This window comes from Leucopleurus acutus, assembly GCF_964270905.1.
Source record: "Leucopleurus acutus genome assembly, chromosome: 12".
Lineage (NCBI taxonomy): Eukaryota > Metazoa > Chordata > Mammalia > Artiodactyla > Delphinidae > Leucopleurus > Leucopleurus acutus.
In genome coordinates, this window is record NC_139154.1 from 286422 (window position 1) to 309762 (window position 23341).

A 23341-nucleotide genomic window follows, 5' to 3' on the forward strand; every position below is an offset into this window, starting at 1 on the left:
GTGAGTTTGTATGTGTATGCTTCTGTGTGAGACTGTGTCTGTATAGCTTTGCTTACACCATTTGTCCTTGGGTGTTATCCATCCGTTTTTTTTCTTAATAATTATTTTTTATTTTAATAACTTTATTATATTTTATCTTACTTGATTTTATTTTACATTATCTTCTTTCTTTCTTTCTCTTTTCCTTCCCTCGCTCCTTCTTGCTTTCCTCTCTGCCTCCCTCCCTCCCTCTTTTCTTTCTTTCTTTCTTTCTTTCTTTCTTTCTTTCATTCTTTCTTTCTTTCTTTCTTTCTTTCTACTTCTACTAATTCTTTCTTTCCACTTTTTCTCACTTTTATTCTGAGCTATGTGGATGAAAGGCTCTTGGTGCTGCAGCCAGGAGTCAGTGCTGTGCCTCTGAGGTGGGAGAGCCAACTTCAGGACACTGGTCCACAAGAGACCCTCAAGCTCCTCATAGTATCAAACGGCAAAAATCTCCCAGACATCTCCATCTCAACACCAGCACCCAGCTTCACTCAATGACCAGCAAGCTACAGTGCTGGACACTCTATGCAAAACAACTAGCAAGACAGAAACACAACATCACCCATTAGCAGAGAGGCTGCCTAAAATCATAATAAGTCCACAGACACCCCAAAACACACCAACAGACATGGACCTGCCCACCAGAAAGGCAAGATCCAGGCTTATCCACCAGAACACAGGCACTAGTCCCCTCCGCCAGGAAGCCTACACAACCCACTGAACCAACCTTAGCCACTAGGGACAGACACCAAAAACAACGGGAACTACGAACCTGCTGCCTGCAAAAAGGAGACCCAAACACAGTAAGATAAGAAAAATGAGAAGACAGAAAAACACACAGCAGATGAAGGAGCAAGATAAAAACGCACCAGACCTAACAAATGAAGAGGAAATAGGCAGTTTACATGAAAAAGAATTCAGAATAATGATAGTAAAGATGATCCAAAATCTTGGAAATAGAATAAACAAATGCAAAAAACATTTAACAAGGACCTAGAAGGACTAAAGATGAAACAAACAATGATGAACAACACAATAAATGAAATGAAAAATACTCAAGATGGGATCAATAGCAGAATAACTGAGGCAGCAGAACGGATAAGTGACCTGGAAGATAAAATAGTGGAAATAACTACTGCAGAGCAGAATAAAGAAAAAAGAATGAAAAGAATTGAGGACAGTCTCAGAGACCTCTGGGGCAACATTAAATGCACCAACATTCAAATTATAGGGGTTCCAGAAGAAGAAGAGAAAAAGAAAGGGACTGAAAAATATTTGAAGAGATTATAGTTGAAAACTTCCCTAATATGGGAAAGGAAATAGTCAATCAAGTCCAGGAAGCACAGAGAGTCCTATACAGGATAAATCCAAGGAGAAATATGCCATGACACATATTAATCAAACTGTCAAAAATTAAATACAAAGAAAACATATTAAAAGCAGCAAGGGAAAAACAATAAATAACACACAAGGGAATCCCCATAAGGTTAACAGCTGATCTCTCAGCAGAAACTCTGCAAGCCAGAAGGGACTGGCAGGACATATTTAAAGTGATGAAGGAGAAAAACCTGCAACCATGATTACTCTACCCAGGAAGGATCTCATTCAGATTTGATGGAGAAATTAAAACCTTTACAGACAAGCAAAAGCTGAGAGAGTTCAGCACCACCAAACCAGCTTTACAACAAATACTAAAGGAACTTCTCTAGGCAAGAAACACAAGAGAAGGAAAAGACCTACAATTAGGAACCCAAAACAATTAAGAAAATGGGAATAGGAACATACATATCGATAATTATCTTAAATGTAAATGGACTACATGCTCCCACCAAAAGACACAGATTGGCTGAATGGATACAAAAACAAGACCCATATATATGCTGTCTACAAGAGACCCACTTCACACCTAAAGACACATACATACTGAAAGTAAATGAATGGAAAAATATATTCCATGCAAATGGAAACCAAAAGAAAGCTGGAGTAGCAATTCTTATGTCAGACAAAATAGACTTTAAAATAAAAACTATTACAAGAGACAAAGAAGGACACTACATAATGATCAAGGGATCGATCCAAGAAGAAGATATAACAATTGTAAATATTTATGCACCCAACATAGGAGCACATCAATATATAAGGCAAATACTAACAGCCATAAGAAGGGAAATCGACAGTAACACATTCATAGTAGGGGACTTTAACACCCCACTTTCGCCAATGGACAGATCATCCAAAATGAAAATAAATAAGGAAACACAAGCTTTAAATGATACATTAAACAAGATGGACTTAATTGATATTTATAGAACATTCCATCCAAAAACAACAAAATACACATTTTTCTCAAGTGCTCATGGTACATTCTCCAGGATAGATCGTATCTTGGGTCACAAATCAAGCATTGGTAAATTTAAGAAAATTGAAAATGCATCAAGTATCTTTTTCGACCACAACGCTATGAGACTAGATATCAATTACAGGAAAAGATCTGTAAAAAATACAAACACGAGCTTCCCTGGTGGCACAGTGGTTGGGAGTCCGCCTGCCGATGCAGGGGCGTGGGTTCGTGCACCGGTCCGGGAGGATCCCACGTGCCGTGGAGCAGCTGGGCCCGTGAGCCATGGCTGCTGAGCCTGCACGTCCAGAGCCTGAGCTCCGCAACAGGAGAGGCCACAGCAGTGACAGGCCTGCGTACAGAAAAAGAAAAAAAAATACAAACACATGGAGGCTAAACAATACACTACTTAATAACGAAGTGATCACTGAAGAAATCAAAGAGGAAATTAAGAAATACCTAGAATCAAATGACAGTTGAGACAAGATGACCCAAAACCTATGGGATGCAGCAAAAGTAGTTCTAAGAGGGAAGTTTATAGCAATACAATCGTACCTTAAGAAACAGCAAACATCTCGAATAAACAACATAACCTTGCACTTAAAGAAATTAGAGAAAGAAGAACAAAAAAACCCCAAAGTTAGCAGAAGGAAAGAAATCATAAAGATCAGATCAGAAATTAATGAAAAAGAAATGAAGGAAACGATAGCAAAGATCAATAAAACTAAAGCTCGTTCTTTGAGAAGATAAACAAAATTGATAAACCATTAGCCAGATTCATCAAGAAGAAAAGGGAGAAGACTCAAATCAATAGAATTAGAAATGAAAAAGGAGAAGTAACAACTGACACTGCAGAAATACAAAAGATCATGAGAGATTACTACAAGCAACTCTAGGCCAATAAAATGGACAACCTGGAAGAAATGGACAATTTCTTAGAAACGCACAACCTGACAAGACTGAATCAGGAAGAAATAGAAAATATGAACAGACCAATCACAAGCACTGAAATTGAAACTGTGACTAAAAATCTTCCAACAAACAAAAGTCCAGGACCAGTTGTCTTCACAGGTGAATTCTATCAAACATTTAGAGAAGAGCTAACACCTACCCTTCTCAAACTCTTCCACAATATAGCAGAGGGAGGAACACTCCCAGACTAATTCTCCGAGGCCACCATCACCTTGATACCAAAACCAGACAAGGATGTCACAAAGAAAGAAAACTACAGGTCAATATCACTGATGAACATAGATGCAAAAATCCTCAACAAAATACTAGCAAACAGAATCCAATAGCTCATTAAAAGGATCATACACCATGATCAAATGGGGTTTATTCCAGGAATGCAAGGATTCTTCAATATACGCAAATCAATCAATGTGATACACCGTATTAACATACTGAAGGTGAAAAACCTATGATCATCTCAAGAAATGCAAAGAAATCTTTCGATAAAATTCAACACCCATTTATGATAAAAACCCTGCAGAAAGTAAGCATAGAGGGAACTTTTCTCAACATAATAAAGGCCATATCTGACAAACCCACAGCCAACATCGTCCGCAATGGTGAAAAACTGAAACCATTCCCACTAAGATTAGTAAGAAGACAAGGTTGTTCACTCTCACCATTCTTATTCAACATAGTCTTGGAAGTTTTAGCCACAGCAATCAGAGAAGGAAAAGAAATAAAGGGAATCCCAATCGGAAAAGAAGAAGTAAAGCTGTCACTGTTTGCAGATGACATGATACTATACATAGAGAATCCTAAAGCACCAGAAAAATACTAGAATTAATCAATGAATTTGGTAAAGTAGCAGGATAGAAAATTAATGCACAGAAATCTCTGGCATTCCTATACACTAATGATGAAAAATCTGAAATTGAAATCAAGAAAACAATCCTATTTACCATTGCAACAAAAAGGATAAAATATCTAGGAATAAACCTACCTAAGGAGACAAAAGACCTGTATGCAGAAAATTATAAGACACTGATGAAAGAAATTAAAGATGATACAAATAGATGGAGAGATATACCATGTACTTGCATTGGAAGAATCAACATTTTGAAATTGACTCTACCACCCAAAGCAATCTACAGATTCAATGCAATCCCTTTCAAACTACCACTGGCATTTTTCACAGAACTAGAACAAAAAATTTCACAATTTGTATGGAAACACAAAAGACTCCGAATGGTCAAAGCAATCTTGAGAACAAAAAACGGAGCTGGAGGAATCAGGCTCCCTGACTTCAGACTATACTACAGAGCTACAGTAATCAAGACAGTATGGTACCGGCACAAAAAGAGAAAGATAGATCAATGGAACAGGATAGAAAGCCCAGAGATAAACCCACGCACATATGATTATCTTATCTTTGATAAAGGAGGCAGGAATGTACAGTGGAGAAAGGACAGCCTCTTTAATAAGTGGTGCTTGGAAAACTGGACAGGTACATGTAAAAGTATGAGATTAGATCAAATCCCTAACACCATACACAAAAATAAGCTCAAGATGGATTAAAGACCTAAATGTAAGGCCACAAACTATCAAACTCTTAGAGGAAAACATAGGCAGAGCACTCTATGACATAAATCACAGCAAGATCCTTTTTGACCCACCTCCTATAGAAATGGAAATAAAAACAAAAATAAACAAATGGGACCTAATGAAACTTCAAAGCTTTTGCACAGCAAAGGAAACCATAAACAAGACCAAAAGACAACCCTCAGAATGAGAGAAAATATTTGCAAATGAAGCAACTGACAAAGGATTAATCTCCAAAATTTATAAGCAGCTCATGCAGCTCAATAACAAAAAAACAAACAACCCAATCAAAAAAATGGGCAGAAGTTCTAAATAGACATTTCTCCAAAGAAGATGTAGAGACTGCCAACAAACACATAAAAGAATGCTCAACATCGATAGAGAAATGCAAATCAAAACTTCAATGAGCTACAGAACACCTACTGAATGCAGGCAGAAGACCTCAGACCTCCCCAAAGCCAAGAAACTCCACACGTACCTGCGTAGGGCAAAAGATAAAAGAATAAACAGAGACAAAAGGATAGGGATGGGACCTGCACCAGTGGGAGGAAGTTGTGAAGGAGGAAAGGTTTCCACACACGAGGAAGCCCCTTCGTGGGCAGAGACTGCAGGTGGCGGAGGGGGAAAGCTTCGGAGCCGCGGAGGACAGCGCAGCCACCGGGGTGTGGAGGGCAAAGCGGAGAGATTCCGGAACAGAGGATCGGTGCCGACCAGCACTCACCAGCCCGAGAGGCTTGTCTGCTCACCCGCCGCAGCGGGCGGGGCTGGGACCTGAGGCTCCGGCTTCGGTTGGAGCGCAAGGAGAGGACTGGGGTTGGCGGTGTGAACACAGCCTGCAGGGATTAGTGCACCACGGCTAGCCTGGAGGGAGTCCGGGGAAAAGTCTGGAGCTGCCGAAGAGGCAAGAGACTTTTTCTTCCCTCTTTGTTTCCTGGTGCGTGAGGAGAGGGGATTAAGAGCACTGCTTGGGGGAGCTCCAGAGTCCTGCGCGAGCTGCGGCTAAAAGCGCAGATCCCGGAGACAGGCATGAGACGCTAAGGCTGCTGCCACCTCCACCAAGAAGCCTGTGTGCGAGCACAGGTTACTATCCACACCCACATTCCGGTGACCCTGTGCAGCCCGCCACTTCCAGGGTCCTGGGATCCATGGACAACTTCCTCGGGAGAACACACGGCGCACCTCAGGCTGGTGCAACGTCCCATCGGCCTCTGCAGCCGCAGGTTCACCCCGCAATGCACTCCGTGCCCCTCCCTCCCCCCGACCTGAGTGAGCCAGAGTCCCCAAAGCAGCTGCTCCTTTAACCCCATCCTGTCTGAGCGAAGAACAGGCGCCCTCGGGCGACCTACACGCAAAGGCGGGGCCAAATCCAAAGCTGAGTCAGGGAGCTGTGAGAACAAAGAAGAGAAAGGGAAATCTCTCCCAGCAGCCTCAGAAGCAGTGGATTAAAGCTCCACAATCAACGTGATGTACCCTGCATCTGTGGAATACATGAATAGACAACGAATCATCCCAAAGTAAGGAGGTGGACCTTGAGAGCAAGATCTATGATATTTTCCCCTTTTCCTCTTTTTGTGAGTGTGTATGTGTATGCTTCTGTGTGAGATTTTGTCTGTATAACTTTGCTTCCACCATTTGTCCTAGGGTTCTATCCGTCCTTTTTTTTTCTTAATAATTTTTTAATTTTAATAACCTTATTATATTTTATCTTTATTTTATTGTACTTTATCTTCTTTCTTTCTTTTATGCTTACTTTCATCCTTCCTTCCTTCCTGCCTTCCTCCCTTGCTCCCTCCCTCCCTCCCTCCCTTCTTTCTTTCTTTCTACTTCTACCAATTCTTTCTTTCTACTTTTTCTCCCTTTTGTTCTGAGCTGTGAGGATGAAAGGCTCTTGGTGCTGCAACCAGGAGTCAGTGCTATGCCTCTGAGGTGGGAGAGCCAACTTCAGGACACTGGTCCACAAGAGACTTCCCAACTCCACATAATATCAAAGGCCAAAAATCCCAGAGATCTCCATCTCAACACCAGCACCCAGCTTCACTCAACGCCCAGCAAGCTACAGTGCTGGACACCTTATGCCAAACAACTACTAAGACAGGACAACAACCACATCCATTATCAGAGAGGCTGCCTAAAATCATACTAAGTCCACAAACACCCCAAAATACACCAACAGACGTGGACTTGCCCAACAAAAAGACAAGATCCAGCCTCATCCACCAGAACACAGGCACTAGTCCTCTCCACCAGGAAGCCTACACAACCCACTGAACCAACCTTAGCCACTAGGGACAGACACCAAAAAAGACGGGAATACATACCAGCAGCCTGCAAAAAGGAGACCCCAAACACAAGAAGATAAGCAAAATGAGAAGACAGAAAAACACAAAGCAGATGAAGGAGCAAGATAAAAACGCACCAGACCTAACAAATGAAGAGGAAATAGGCAGTCTACCTGAAAAAGAATTCAGAATATTGATAGTAAAGATGATCCAAAATTTTGGAAATAGAATGGACAAAATGCAAGAAACAGTTAACAAGGACCTAAAAGAACTAAAGATGAAACAAGCAACGAAGAACACAATAAATGAAATGAAAAATACTCAAGATGGGATCAATAGCAGAATAACTGAGGCAGCAGAACGGATAAGTGACCTGGAAGATAAAATAGTGGAAATAACTACTGCAGAGCAGAATAAAGAAAAAAGAATGAAAAGAATTGAGGACAGTCTCAGAGACCTCTGGGGCAACATTAAATGCACCAACATTCAAATTATAGGGGTTCCAGAAGAAGAAGAGAAAAAGAAAGGGACTGAAAAATATTTGAAGAGATTATAGTTGAAAACTTCCCTAATATGGGAAAGGAAATAGTCAATCAAGTCCAGGAAGCACAGAGAGTCCCATACAGGATAAATCCAAGGAGAAATATGCCATGACACATATTAATCAAACTGTCAAAAATTAAATACAAAGAAAACATATTAAAAGCAGCAAGGGAAAAACAATAAATAACACACAAGGGAATCCCCATAAGGTTAACAGCTGATCTCTCAGCAGAAACTCTGCAAGCCAGAAGGGACTGGCAGGACATATTTAAAGTGATGAAGGAGAAAAACCTGCAACCATGATTACTCTACCCAGGAAGGATCTCATTCAGATTTGATGGAGAAATTAAAACCTTTACAGACAAGCAAAAGCTGAGAGAGTTCAGCACCACCAAACCAGCTTTACAACAAATACTAAAGGAACTTCTCTAGGCAAGAAACACAAGAGAAGGAAAAGACCTACAATTAGGAACCCAAAACAATTAAGAAAATGGGAATAGGAACATACATATCGATAATTATCTTAAATGTAAATGGACTACATGCTCCCACCAAAAGACACAGATTGGCTGAATGGATACAAAAACAAGACCCATATATATGCTGTCTACAAGAGAACAATTTCAGACCTAGAGACACAGACAGACTGAAAGCGAGGGAATGGAAGAAGATATTCCATGCAAATGGAAATGAAAAGAAAGCTGGAGAAGCAATTCTCGTATCAGACAAAATAGACTTTAAAATAAAGACTATTACAAGAGACAAAGAGGGACACTACATAATGATCAAGGGATCGATCCATGAAGAAGATATAACAATTGTAAATATTTATGCACCCAACATAGGAGCACCTCAATACATAAGGCAAATCCTAACAGCCATAAAAGGGGAAATCAATAGTAACACACTCATAGTAGGGGACTTTAACACCCCATTTTCACCCATGGACAGATCATCCAAAATGAAAATAAATAAGGAAACACAAGCTTTAAATGATACATTAAACAAGATGGACTTAATTGATATTTATAGAACATTCCATCCAAAAACAACAGAATACACATTTTTCTCAAGTGCTCATGGAACATTCTCCAGATATATCATATCTTGGGTCAAAAATCAAGCATTGGTAAATTTAAGAAATTTGAAATTGTATCAAGTATCTTTTCTGACCACAACACTATGAGACTAGATATCAATTACAGGAAAAGAGCTGTACAAAATACAAACACATGGAGGCTAAACAATACACTACTTAATAACGAAGTGATCACTGAAGAAATCAAAGAGGAAATTAAAAAATACCTAGAAACAAATGACAATGGAGACACGATGACCCAAAATCTATGGGATACAGCAAAAGCAGTTCTAAGAGGGAAGTTTATCGCAATACAATCGTACCTTAAGAAACAGGAAAACATCTCAAATAAACAACCTAACCTTGCACCTAAAGCAATTAGACAAAGAAGAACAAGAAGAACCCCAAAGTTAGCAGAAGGAAAGAAATCATAAAGATCAGATCAGAAATAAATGAAAAAGAAATGAAGGAGATGATTGCAAAGATCAATAAAACTAAAAGCTGGTTCTTTGAGAAGATAAACCAAATTGATAAACCATTAGCCAGATTCATCAAGAAGAAAAGGGAGAAGACTCAAATCAATAGAATTAGAAATGAAAAAGGAGAAGTAACAACTGACACTGCAGAAATACAAAAGATCATGAGAGATTACTACAAGCAACTCTAGGCCAATAAAATGGACAACCTGGAAGAAATGGACAAATTCTTAGAAATGCACAACCTGACAAGACTGAATTAGGAAGAAATAGAAAATATGAACAGACCAATCACAAGCACTGAAACTGTGATTAAAAATCTTCCAACAAACAAAAGCCCAGAGCCAGATGGCTTCACAGGTGAATTCTATCAAACATTTAGAGAAGAGCTAACACCTATCCTTCCCAAACTCTTCCACAATATAGCAGAGGGAGGAACACTCCCAAACTCATTCTCCGAGGCCACCATCACCTTGATACCAAAACCAGACAAGGATGTCACAAAGAAAGAAAACTACAGGCCAATATCACTAATGAACATAGATGCAAAAACCTCAACAAAATGCTGGCAAACAGAATCCAACAGCTCATTAAAAGGATCATTAAAAGGATCAGCTCATTAAAAGGATCAAGTGGGGTTTATTCCAGGAATGCAAGCATTCTTCAATATATGCAAATCAAACAACGTGATACACCATATTAACAAATTGAAGTAGAAAAACCATATGATCATCTCAAGAGATGCAGAGAAAGCTTTTGAAAAAATTCAACACCCATTTATGATAAAAACCCTGCAGAAAGTAGGCATAGAGGGAACTTTCCTCAACATAATAAAGGCCATATGTAACCAAACCCACAGCCAACATCATCCTCAGTGGTGAAAAACTGAAAGCATTTTCATTAAGATCAGAAACAAGACAAGGTTTCCCACTCTCACCACTCTTTTTCAACATAGTTTTGGAAGTTTTAGCCAGAGCAATCAGAGAAGAAAAGGAAATAAAAGGAATCCAACTCAGAAAAGAAGAAGTAAAGCTGTCACTGTTTGCAGATGATATGATACTGTACATAGAGAATCCTAAAGATGCTACCAGAAAAATACTAGAGTTAATCAAAGAATTTGGTAAAGTAGCAGGGTACAAAATCAATTCACAGAAATCTCTGGCATTCCTATATACTAATGATGAAAAATCTGAAAGTGAAATCAAGAAAACACTCCCATTTACCATTGCAACAAAAAGAATAAAATATCTAGGAATAAACCTACCTAAGGAGACAAAAGACCTGTATGCAGAAAATTATAAGACGCTGATGAAAGAAATTAAAGATGATACAAATAGTTGGAGAGATATACCATGTTCTTGGGTTGGAAGAATCAACATTGTGAAAATGACTCTACTACCCAAAGCAATCTACAGATTCAGTACAATCCCTATCAAACTACCACTGGCATTTTCACAGAACTAGAACAAAAAAGTTCACAATTTGTATGGAAACACAAAAGACTCCGAATGGTCAAAGCAATCTTGAGAACAAAAAACGGAGCTGGAGGAATCAGGCTCCCTGACTTCAGACTATACTACAAAGCTACAGTAATCAAGACAGTATGGTACTGGCACAAAAAGAGAAAGATAGATCAATGGAACAGGATAGAAAGCCCAGAGATAAACCCACGCACATATGGTTATCTTATCTTTGATAAAGGAGGCAGGAATGTACAGTGGAGAAAGGACAGCTACTTCAATAAGTGGTGCTTGGAAAACTGGACAGGTACATGTCAAAGTAAGAGATTAGGTCACTCACTAACACCATTCACAAAAATAAGCTCAAGATGGATTAAAGACCTAAATGTAAGGCCACAAACTATCAAACTCTTAGAGAAAAACATAGGCAGAACACTCTATGACATAAATCACAGCAAGATCTTTTTTGACCCACTTCCTAGAGAATTGGAAATAAAAGCAAAAATAAACAAATGGGACCTAATGAAACTTCAAAGCTTTTGCACAGCAAAGGAAACCATAAACAAGACCAAAAGACAACCCTCAGAATGGGAGAAAATATTTGCAAATGAAGCAACTGACAAAGGATTAATCTCCAAAATTTATAAGCAGCTCATGCAGCTCAATAACAAAAAAACAAACAAACCAATCCAAAAATGGGCAGAAGACCTAAATAGACATTTCTCCAAAGAGATACACAGACTGCCAACAAACACATGATAGAAAGCTCAAGATCATTAATCATTAGAGAAATGCAAATCAAAACTACAATGAGATATCATCTCACACAGTCAGAATGACCATCATCAAAAAATCTAGAAACAATAAATGCTGGAGAGGGTGTGGAGAAAAGGGAACACTCTTGCACTGCTGGTGGGAATGTGAATCGGTACAGCCACTACGGAGAACAGTATGGAGGTTCCTTAAAAATCTACAAATAGAACTACCATATGACCCAGCAATACCACTACTGGGCATATACCCTGAGAAAACCATAATTCAAAAAGAGTCATGTACCAAAATGTTCATTGCAGCTCTATTTACAGTAGTCCGGAGATGGAAACAACCTAAGTGTCCATCATCGGATGAATGCATAAAGAATATGTGGCACATATATACAATGGAATATTACTCAGCCATAAAAAGAAGCGAAATTGAGCTATTTGTAATGAGGTGGATGGACCTACAGTCTGTCATACGGAGTGAAGTATGTCAGAAAGAGAAAGACAAATACTGTATGCTAACACATATATATGGAATTTAAGAAAAAAAAAAAGTCATGAAGAACCTATGGGTAAGACAAGAATAAAGACACAGACCTACTAGAGAATGGACTTGAGGATATGGGGAGGGGGAGGGGTAAGCTGTGACAAAGCGAGAGAGAGGCATGGACATATATACACTACCAAACGTAAGGTAGATAGCTAGTGGGAAGCAGCCGCATAGCACAGGGAGATCAGCTCGGTGCTTTGTGACCGCCTTGGGGGGTGGGATAGGGAGGGTGGGAGGGAGGGAGACGCAAGAGGGAAGAGATATGGGAACATATGTATATGTATAACTGATTCACTTTGTTATAAAGCAGAAACTAACACACCATTGTAAAGCAATTATACTCCAATAAAGATGTAAAAATAAATCATAATATGATTCCAAAACAGTTTATATCACCTTTCATCTCTGCTTGCGTTGTCTTTTGCATTCATTCAGAGCACTATCTTCAACAAATATTTTTACATAACGATACTTGTTAAAAATGTGTCTCAATGATTGTTTTGAATATTTTACCAGATTTATTCATTTATTTATTTATTTTGCCACACTGCACGGCACGTGGGATCTTTGTTCCCCGACCAGGGATCGAACCTGTGCCCCCTGCAGTGGAAGTGTGGAATCCTAACCACATGACCACCAGGAATTCCCTATTTTACCAGATATAGATATGAAAATTATAGATCTTCTCAATTCGTTTTCTTTGCAGAATAGAAAATAAATGATTAATTTTTTTTAAGTTTTCATTTACTGACTTGAATATACCTGTCAATCGAGTCTCAAGGCTCTTCCCAGAGATAGCTGTGATCGTTTCCCTTAGGTATCTTGGAGATTGTGAATGGTGTCAGAAAACACACTCGAGATGTTGGAATGACTTTCCCAACTCCAAGTTCTAGCGAGGCTACAGTAGAAGAGGACAGTGATGTGACTTCTTGGTCAGAAGAAAAGATAGAAGAGAAAGGCTCCTTACCAGTTATCCTGTGGAGAGAAAGTTAAGGAAGAATAAGCAGAGCTGCTGGGAAGGTCAGTTTCTAATTCTGCTTTCTTAGTAGAAAAACTAGTGAATTTCAAGTCTTTTGCAAAGCTAAGATTCTTTGTTTCTAAATGATTTAATGTTGACCCTATCTTTCCCCAGCACCACCTTGGCAAATTTTGAAAGTACAGTCATCCCTCCGTATCTGCAGGGGATTGGTTCCGGGACCACTCATGGATACCAGAATCCATGGATGCTCAAGTCCTTTATGTAAGATGGCATAGTACTGCCTCCTGAACCCAAGGATTCTGTGTACATGGATACAGAGGGCTGACTGCATCCAACACTACAATTCCTGAGTCACACCTGCAGTTAAGCAGACTCCAGGGCCTCCTGGTGGCCGCTGACAGCTGAGTCCCTGAGAGCCTATATTATGCACGTCTCTGATGAAAAAAGTGAAAAATCTTCTTTTTTTCTTAAAAATAATTCCTATAGGAGTTTCATGGTTTGTTCCTGTGGAAAATGTGAAGTCTGGTCCTAAGAAGGAAAACCTGCCCAAGTTTCATGGCCCTTGTGTCTCCTGGTTTGTACCAGTAACCAACACCACACCTTGGAGGGAGCCACTACAGGAAAAGAACAGCACATGGACAGCCACAGTTCACTAGCAGGCCCAGGCAGAGATCCACTGAAGCCATTTGTGAAAGCAACCCTACAGGTGCAATGACATTGAGTTAATTTTAGCCATATGTTTAAGAAGGAAGAAGGGGCAAGATACAAGAGTTAAACCTGTGACTTGGCTTTCTGAAGTATAGTCAACTGATCCTCGTTTCTAGCACCTCCACAGTTCATCTGTTCTCACACTCATTAATCAAAGGCTGCCTTACTGTTAGCCGTTATAAATTGTGCATCACCCTCAGTATCTGGGGCAAGGCACTAGAAGGGAGGATGTTGTGTAGCTGCTCATTCGGTTTGTATATACACAGCAGCACGTGGAGTGCAGTAGAGGCCTGATGTTTGCGTCAGCCTTATATTTGTTCCTGCATTTACATAACTCCTATTTCTGCTTAACACAGGGTTTTAAAGGCACCAGCTCTCTTCTTTATAAATACCTGGGGAGCTAAAGGAAATGTTTTTGTTTTGTTTTTAAATTTCATTTATTTATTTATTTTATTTTTGGCCGCATTGGTTCTTCACTGCTGTGCGCAGGCTTCCTCTAGTTACGGCGAGTGGGGGCTACTCTTCCTTGCTGTACACAGGCTTCTCATTACGGTGGCTTCTCTTGTTGCAGAGCACAGGCTCTAGGCGCGCGGGCTTCAGTAGTTGTGGCACAAGGGCTTAGTTGCTCCACAGCCTGTAAGATCTTCCAGGACCAGGGATCGAACCTGTGTCCCCTGCATTGGCAGGGGGATTCTTAACCACTGCATCACCAGGGAAGTCCAGAAAATGTTTTTTTTTAATGACGTATTTCTTTGAAGGGAAATTAAAAATAGCACAATGGGCCAAGCTTTATCCCATCAACACTGGGGAGAGTTGTCATTGCCACAGTCTTAGTTCTTGGCTTATTCCAAAGGCATTTCTCTGATCCCTCTGATTTTCCTACTGGAGCTTTCCCGCACAGGGAGTTGTTAGATAATTCTTCAACTCTAGATATTTTCTATAAGTTACAAACAGGCTTTCCAAACCTGTTAGGCAGGTACTGTTTTTTCTAGGCCCTTGGAGAAAAGCCTATATCATTAATGTGAGGTTGGGGGCTTTTTCTCCTCCTCAGGAATCACTGCAACTTCACAGACCTGACTTCATCTCCCGCTCTGGGGAACGGATAAAGCGCCTGAAGTTAATAGTCCAGGAGAGGAAGCTGCAGAACATGTTACAGAGTGAACGGGAGGCACTGTTCAACACTGTGCAAGAATGGCAGGGCCACCGGGACGCCATGCACCTGCTCCCTAAGAGAGGTATACTCTTCCTGTTCACTTTCCTATGACTTGGTAGAGAGGGCAAGGTCTGCTTCATGCAAGGCAGCACTGCTCAGTGCCAGGTTAGTTACAGGTCAGAAAGTGACCTTTTGCTTGTTGAGACTCAAATCTCCTTAGGTAGCAGAACCTACCCAATTTAGCTCTCAGCATTTTCACAATCCAAATAAGCCCAGTTACTCTTGCCCTGTCATTACACTTTAAAAGTGAGAGTGTGCAGTGAGAATGGTGTTTGGGTTTGTTTTTGTTTGGGGGGTGCCACGTGGCTTGTGGAATCTTAGTTCCCTGACCAGGGATTGAACCCGGGCCCTCAGCAGTGAAAGCACAGAGTCCTAACCACTGTACCGCCAGGGAATTGCCAAGAATGGTGTTTTTAAAAACCAGCTCTGTCACCATGAGCAAGTTAGTTCCAAACGTATAATGTTTTGAGGGGCTTGGGGCTGATTCCAGGCTTGCCTTCCTCATAGGGTAGCAATAATAATAATAATAAATACTTATATAGCCCTTATGTTTTGTCCAGACATTGTTCTTGTTTAATGCTTCCAGAACCTCTCTGAGGTGATACTATGAATATCCCTATTTCACAGATGAGAAAACTGGGCCAAAGAGAGATTAAGTACCTTGCCCAAGATTTACACACCTGTTAAACTGGGATTTGAACCCTGGTGGGCTGGTGCTAGAGTCTATTCTCTTAACAATTATGCTAGATGTAAGATCTCAATAAAATAATATGTGAAATCCATGAAAACTATAAAGTACTACCTAATGCTTTCATCACAGCCTTACCTGTAAACTGGTCAGTGTTTCAATGCACACTGTCTAGTCTGTGCCACAGTGTTGTGTCTTCAGAAGCCTCAGGCTGCTATCATAGTCATCATAGTCTAACCCTGGCCTTGGCCTTGGCCATTACTCACCACCCAGCACTGCCAGCTCAGGGTAGGGGTGCAAAGTCCCAGCAGCTCCCTCTCACAGTTCTTGAGCAACACAGCCTTCCTTTTTAAGGCACAATCCCCTGTTACTGATCCCCTAAGTGTCGGGGACCCCTCAATGGGTCCTCTGCCTAGAGTCACAAATGTCAATTGAATGAGACCAGGTTCGACATAGCAGAGCATAGACTTTATTCATTGATCAAGGAATGGAGAAAGGAGAGCTCATGTTCTAAAGATACTTTCTCCCTGAAGGGAGCAGAGTAAGGGATTTTAAGGGTTAGGAGGCAGATAGGTCATTAGGGCTTGAGGAAAGGGGTGGAGATTTTCAGGGGCAGCCGGGGCCAGCCAGGGCATGCACAGTCTTCCATGGTCCTTTGCACATGGCACAGATTGTGCCTAGCAGAGTACAAATGCCCCCTTTGAGCAGAGATCATAGCATGGTAACGAAGCAAAGGTAACTTTTGGACACTTCCAGGTTTCATCCGCGCACGCTTATTGTTATGGTCAAGTCAGAACTGGTTTGGGGGAGTTCACCACTATATATCTCTCAAAGCATGTATCTTTCAAAGTACAGCTGCAAAACACCTCTGCCAAATGCCAGGTACTTTTGAAATGAACACAAAGATAAATCAGGGCAAGTGTCCTTCAGCTCTCAGGGGCTGGTATGGAAACAGAGAGATAAATCAAGTCACAGGTCCTTCAGTTTTTAGGGGCTGGTATGGGTGACACCACCACTGCTACTCAGCCATAAAAAAGAATGAAATTTTGCCACTTGCAACAGCATGGATTAACCTGGAGGGTATTATGCTTAGTGAAATAAGTCAGAGAGAGAAAGACAAATACTGTATTACATCACTTATATGTGGAATCTAAAAAATACAACAAACCAGTAAATATAACAAAAAGAAATAGACTCACAGATATTGAGAACAAACTAGTGGTTACCAGTGGGGAAAGGGAAGGGGGGAGGGCCAAGATAGGGGTAGGGGATTCAGAGATAAAATAAATAAGCTACAAGGACATATTGTACAGCATAGGGAGTATAGCTAATATTTTACAATAACTATAAATGGAGTATAACCTTTAAAATTGTGAATCACTATGTTGTACACCTGAAACTTATGTAATATTGTAAATCAACTATACCTCAATTAAAAAAAAAAGACACAGTCCATTAAAAAAAACCCTCTTCTTCTTTTGCTTAGACTTCCTGGCTGCCCAAAAGAAAAGGCCTGTTGGAAAGAAGGAAATGATTCAGCGGTCTAAATGGTATGGCCAAAAGAATAAGTAATTATAAAAGTATAAATCAGGCCACCAAATGGTCAGTAGCTATAGCTTGGCCCCAGAATAAAGGCATTATGCTCTAGGTAAAACATTATGAGAGATAAAAAAAACAAAAAACAATACATTATGAGAAAATTAGTTATAAAAATAGTTTCTCACTTATGGCACTAAAAAAGAAATGAAAAATAGGAGATCATGGTATGGATGCCTCATATATAAAAAAGACAAAGAATCGCCACTAATTTGTTTGCCTTAATCAGGCTTGTGTTTGTTAGAAACAAATATAAATAAAAAATATTTTTAAATAAAAGTAAATATCTGGGGCCTTACATCTAGGCAATCCTTTTACTAGGAATTGTATCCAGTACAATGAGAGATAGGGGAATAGTTTCCAAGACACAGTAAATTAGGCTTAAAAAAAATCAAGTTTCAGAAGCATGTGTACACTGCCACCATTTGTATAGTCTTTAATAAAAAAGTATTTGTGCTTCCATAGATGCATATACTTGTATATGCATAGACTATCTCTGGAAGGATACCCAAAAATTGGTAATAGTTGTTGCCTTTGGGACAAGGAACTGAGTGACTGGGGTACAGAGGTTGGAGAAAGACTAATTTTTTACTTTTTTAAATTTTGTGCCTTTGCATTTATTAGCAATTAATTAATTAGAGATATGCATATATTGCTCATGAGACTGCCATAGAATAACTAAGTTAATGGTTGGTTACCTCTTAGGGGGTCATTGGAGACTTCCTTTAATAAGAACAGTTTTATAGTTGGCATAGTGCTTGAAAACAATTTATCTTAGGTAATTAAAGCATTCCTCTTGAAGTCTTTTTACTCTCCATTTAGTAAACCATTTCCTTATAGGTATTTCAAAGGGATGCTTTAATCAAGTGGTTCTCAAAGTGTGGTCCATGGGCCTCTGGAAGTTGCTGAGGCCCTTTCAGGGAATTTGCCAGGTCAAAACAAATTTCAAAATACTACTAGGATATTATGTGTCTTTTTAACTGTATTGACATTTGTACAGATGATGCAAAAGTAATGAAGGGAGGACTAAAACTGCTGATGCCTTAGCACTATTTGGGACAGTGGAACAAACTGCTAGTCTAGTTGGCATTTTATTCTTCACAGCCACATGGCAGCAGTGTAATGGAAGTACACATAAAGCACTTCTGCTGCATACCAAGATACGATGATTGGTTCAAGGAAAAGCCTTGGTTTGTGTACTGAGCTGAACTAGCTGCCTTTTTCATGGAACATAGGTTTTACTTGAAAGAATGACTGATAAACTAATTATTCCAAATTTGTTATATGACAGATATTTTCTTCAAAATGAGGAAGTGAATCTGTCACTTCTCCAGGAAAACAGCTGACAGTATTTATTGCCAAAGAGAAAATCTGAGCTTTCAAGCAAAGAATAGAATTCTAGAAAACTTGTGTCTACTAATATGAGATTGACTATCTCCCAGTACTTAGACTTTTCTGATGAGATCAGCAGTGACATAAATAATTGTAATATTTTTCATATTATATAAGTAAATATGTCAACATTTAAACTACCACTTGTCAAGATTTGGTATAGTATCAAGAAAATCAGGGAATTCCCTGGTGGTCCAGTGGTTAAGATGACGCTTTCACTGCTGAGGGCGCAGTTTCAGTCCCTGGTCGGGAAACTAAGATCCTGCATCCCGAAAGCTGAGCGGCCAAAAAAAAGAAAATCAGCAATTATCTGAAAAGAATATTAAAATACTCTTTTCTTTTCCAATTACATATGTGTGTAAACTGGATTTTTTTAATGTACACTTTAACCAGAACAACATATAACAGCAAACTTAATACAGAAGCAAATATAAGAATTCAGCTGTCTTCTGTTAAACCAGACATTAAAGAGATTTACAAAATATGTATAACATGCCACTCTTCTTATTTTTGTTTTGAAAAGTATATTTATTTTATATGTTAGCATGTAACAGGCTTATTTTTTAATAAATTAAGAAAAAAGTTTTTTTATTGAAGTATAGTTGACTTACAATATTAGTTTCAGGCATAAAACATAGTGATTCAATATTTTTATAGGTTATACTCCATTTAAAATTATTACAAATAGTGGCTATGTTTCCGCATGCTATACAATATATCGTTGTTGCTTATTTATTTTATACATAGTTTGTATCTCCTAATCCTATACCCCTATTTTGCCCTTCCCTCCTTCCTTCTCCCCACTAGTAACCAGTGGTTTGTTCTCTGTATTTGTGAGTCTGTTTCTGTTTTGTTATATACATTCATTTGTTTTATTTTCTGGACTCCACACATCAGTGATGTAATACAGTATTTGTCTTTGTCTGACTTGTTTCACTAAGCATAATACCTTCTAGGTCCATCCATGTTGTTGCAAATGGCAGAATTTCATTCTTTTTATGGCTGAGTAGTATTCCATTGTATATACATACCACACCTTTATCCATTCATCTGTTGATGGACACTTAGGTTGTGAAATAAGTATTTTTTAAATTCTTTTTAAATGTTTTAATTTCTAATACAGTAAGTATCAATAGATAAAGTCCACATTCACCAAAATTGCCCTCAATTTTTAGGAGTATAAAGGTGTCAAAAGTCCAAAAACTTTGAGAATTATTGCTTCATTCTGAATGTCACAAAATTTAATTAATGGACATTACATAGTGTTCATTGTGTGGCAGCTAATAACACTCTCACCTCAGCAAGAGGAGTCCTTGCTATATGGGACTATGAAGCTTGCCTGCAAGAAGGTAGGGCATCTTCTGAAAGGTATCTGTGCTTTAAAATATAAGTATAGTTGTAGGGGTGGATTAAGTACCCATCTTCTAGGAAGAGACATGTTTTAAATTGATACATTTTCATTAGAGTACTTCTGTTCCATTTTATTTCTGATATGGCCCCCTTTCAAAGACGCCATCTACTTCCATGTGAGAATCATAGAGTTGAATGGGATCTTAAAGATCATCTAGTCTACCTTTAACTTTTAGGAAACTGTAACCCAGAGAGAGGTTGCCAGGAAGTCAGGGCCAGAGCTGGGGTTAGAGTCCGGCAGCAGGCTCCCCACCCAGTACTCCTTCAACTGTATCATGTGGCGGACTTGGAGCTCTGGAGCTCTGTGTTACTCATCATCTATTCCCAGCACCTACCTCTACCAAAGATGTTTAAATGTTTCTGATAAGAGAAAAGATTTGGAGAAGAGAGAACCTGACTCTCTTAACTTGAAGCATTTCTTCCAGTGTGTCCTTTAAGAGAAGTGTTTTCACTAACTTATTAATGCGTATATTTGGGTATGCTCCAGGCACTGGACTAGGTACTACAAATGAAAGATAGTTGACTCCAGACCATGAGCAGACAGACAGTTCCAATAGTATGTAGTAATTGCTTTCAAGGATCCATTTACAAAATGCAATTTCTGGCTACTCTGATTAGCCCGACTCCCAGCTTTCCAGCCCTAGAATACAACCTTTACTGGCCCAAGCGGATTTTCTCTTCACATCACATGTTCTCCTTGGGATAACTTGTCTTTTTCCAATGGACTTTGTTATCCCTTCTCTCACCGTGACTTTTTTTCCAGCTTTACTGTGATATAATTGATATTTAACATTGTATAAACTTAAGCTATGTAATGTGATGATTTGACATACATGTGTATTGCAAAATGTTTACCACAATAAAGTTAGTTAACACATCCTTCACCTCACATAATTACCATTTTATTTTTCTTGTTGTTGTTATAGTGAGAACATTAAAGCTCTACTGTCATAGCAACTTTCAAGTATACAGTGCAGTGTTGTTAACTACAGTCACTGTGCTGCATATTTGCTCCCCAGAACTTATTCATCATAAAACTGGAAGTTTGTACTCTTTGACCAGTACCTCTCCATTCCCCCATCCCTCAGGTCCTGGCAACCACCATTCTGTTCTCTGTTTCTGTGAGTTTGATGCTTTTAGATTCCACATATAAGTGAGATCATACAGTTTTGTCTTTCTCTGTCTGACTTATTTCATTTAGCACATTGCCTTCACGGTCCATATATGTTGTTGCAAATGGCAGGATCTTTTTCTTTTCTTATGACTATTCCATTATATGTATATATATCACATTTTCCATTATATATATTCCATTATATGTATGTTCCATTATATGTAGATATATATATATCACATTTTCTTTATCCATTCATCCGTCGATGGACACGTACGTTTCCATGCCTTCACTATCGTAAATAGTGCTGCAATGAACATGGGGGTGCAGATATCTTTTTGAGATCATGATTTCATCTCCTTCAGCTATGTACCCACAAGTGGGATTGCTGGATCATACGGCAGTTCTATTTTTAATGTTTTGAGGAACCTCCACACTGTTTTCCATAGTGGCTGCACCAGTTTACATTCCCACCAACGGAGCACATTCTCACCTCCTCACCAGCATTTGTTATCTCTTATTTTTTTGATAATAGCCATTCTAACAGATGTGATGTGCTATCTCATTGTGGTTTTCATCAACAGTGACTTTTTAAAATATATGTTTGTTCTTCTTTGATCTCTTTCCTGACCTCCACTTTTGTGTTTTCATTTAGTGATTATCCTCACTGTGTCCAAAGTGGAACTACCCATTTTCCTCTCCCACACTTACTTGGGCCACCCACTCACCCACTGGAAAAGCTGGGGAGCTATTGCCTCCAGCTCTGTGACCCCGCACTGTACGTGCAGTCGGCTAGTGCGTCCTGGAGACTCGCCTTCATGATCGCTCTGGAACCCATTCTCCTCACTGCCTTGATGCGGGCTTAGCCTCCTCTCTTGGAGGACTGCTCTTCTCCCCCTTCTGCTCTTTATCTTCTCTAATCTCTTTTCCACAGAGCCGCTACATCATTATCAATGATTTCTTTTTCAGATTATAGAAAACTTTGGAAAATATAGAAAAAATCAGAAAGAAGAAAATAAATGTCATTCATAATTCTTCCATCTAAACATAACTAACACTAGTCCTGTTTCTATGGGGATTTTGCAGAGACCTGTGTTAACACACTTCTTTCTCCCCAGATTGTTTATCATACTATATATACAGGTTTGTAGCCTGCTTTATTTTGCTTAACCTTGTATTGTGAACGTTTTCCCATAGCATAAAAACTATTTGAAACATTTTATGCTTTGTAATAATTTTATTATAGCCCATAATTTGTTTAACTGTTCTTTTGTTGGAGATTTACATTATTTCCAGTTAGAGTGTATTTATCAAATGAATGTTTGATCATGTTCCTCCCTACTTAAAATCAGTGGCATTCAGTCCCTGATAGGACAAAGGCCAAGGTTTTCACATGGCTATGAGACCTTCACCCCATCTGCTTCCCTCCTGTTCCCCTACACTATCTCCGTGAAGCCTTGACTCCATTCTTACCAACACTCCCTTCTCCCCACCTCCCCTTTCTGTTCCTAACTATTCTTCAAGACCTACCTCAAGCTTAGTCTCTTCTCTGGTCTTCCTTGACCTCCTTCAATCAGAATAAGTTCTGTTTCTTTTCCTATAACTCTATGTAGCATTTTGTAGATATGATGATTATTGTATTTTCTTTTCCATTATTTTTCATGCTTAAAAATATGGTAGTAATACGAAGTCATTATCTTATATTGAAACCATACATTTTTCCATATAGAGTGAAAAGAAGTTCATCTCCACCCCTCATTCCACTTCTTTCCCATAAGTAACCACTATTAGCAGGATTTTATTATGTTTTTTTCTGTATCCCTTTTCAGATCATGAGCACTCCAGGCCAGGGTTCTTTGTGTCCATGTGTCTAACAAGAAGCTGGGCACACAACAGGCCCACAGCCTGTCTGAGGGACTGAGTGCCTGGAGAGCAGTAGAGCTTAGGGAGATGTGGGGAGGAGTGATCGTGTGCCTCTGTGGTCAGGTGGCCTCACTGCTTTCTGTCTTTCCATCGGTGCCATTTCTAAGGATTTATGAACAGCTTCCAGAAGTACAGAACAAGAGAGAAGAGGAAAAGTGGAGATTGGAATATAAGCCATACTGGCTGCAAGCCCAGCTATATAAAAAGGTCAGTCAGTCCTAGAGCAGGATTGATGAGATTTATCAGGGGAAAGAGA

The 23341-nt window shown here is 39.4% G+C and overlaps 1 pseudogene across 1 annotated transcript in view; it reads left to right on the forward strand.

Annotated features, from left to right (window-relative positions):
- The window catches only part of LOC309970161 (uncharacterized protein C2orf78-like), a 45085-nt pseudogene extending 23101 nt beyond the window's left edge, over positions 1-21984 (forward strand). The window contains exons 3-4 of the transcript in view: positions 14801-14984; positions 21818-21984. The product of the transcript in view is annotated as an uncharacterized protein C2orf78-like (transcript). The remainder of the gene's footprint in view (positions 1-14800; positions 14985-21817) is intronic.
- The last annotated feature ends 1357 nt before the right edge of the window (positions 21985-23341 follow it).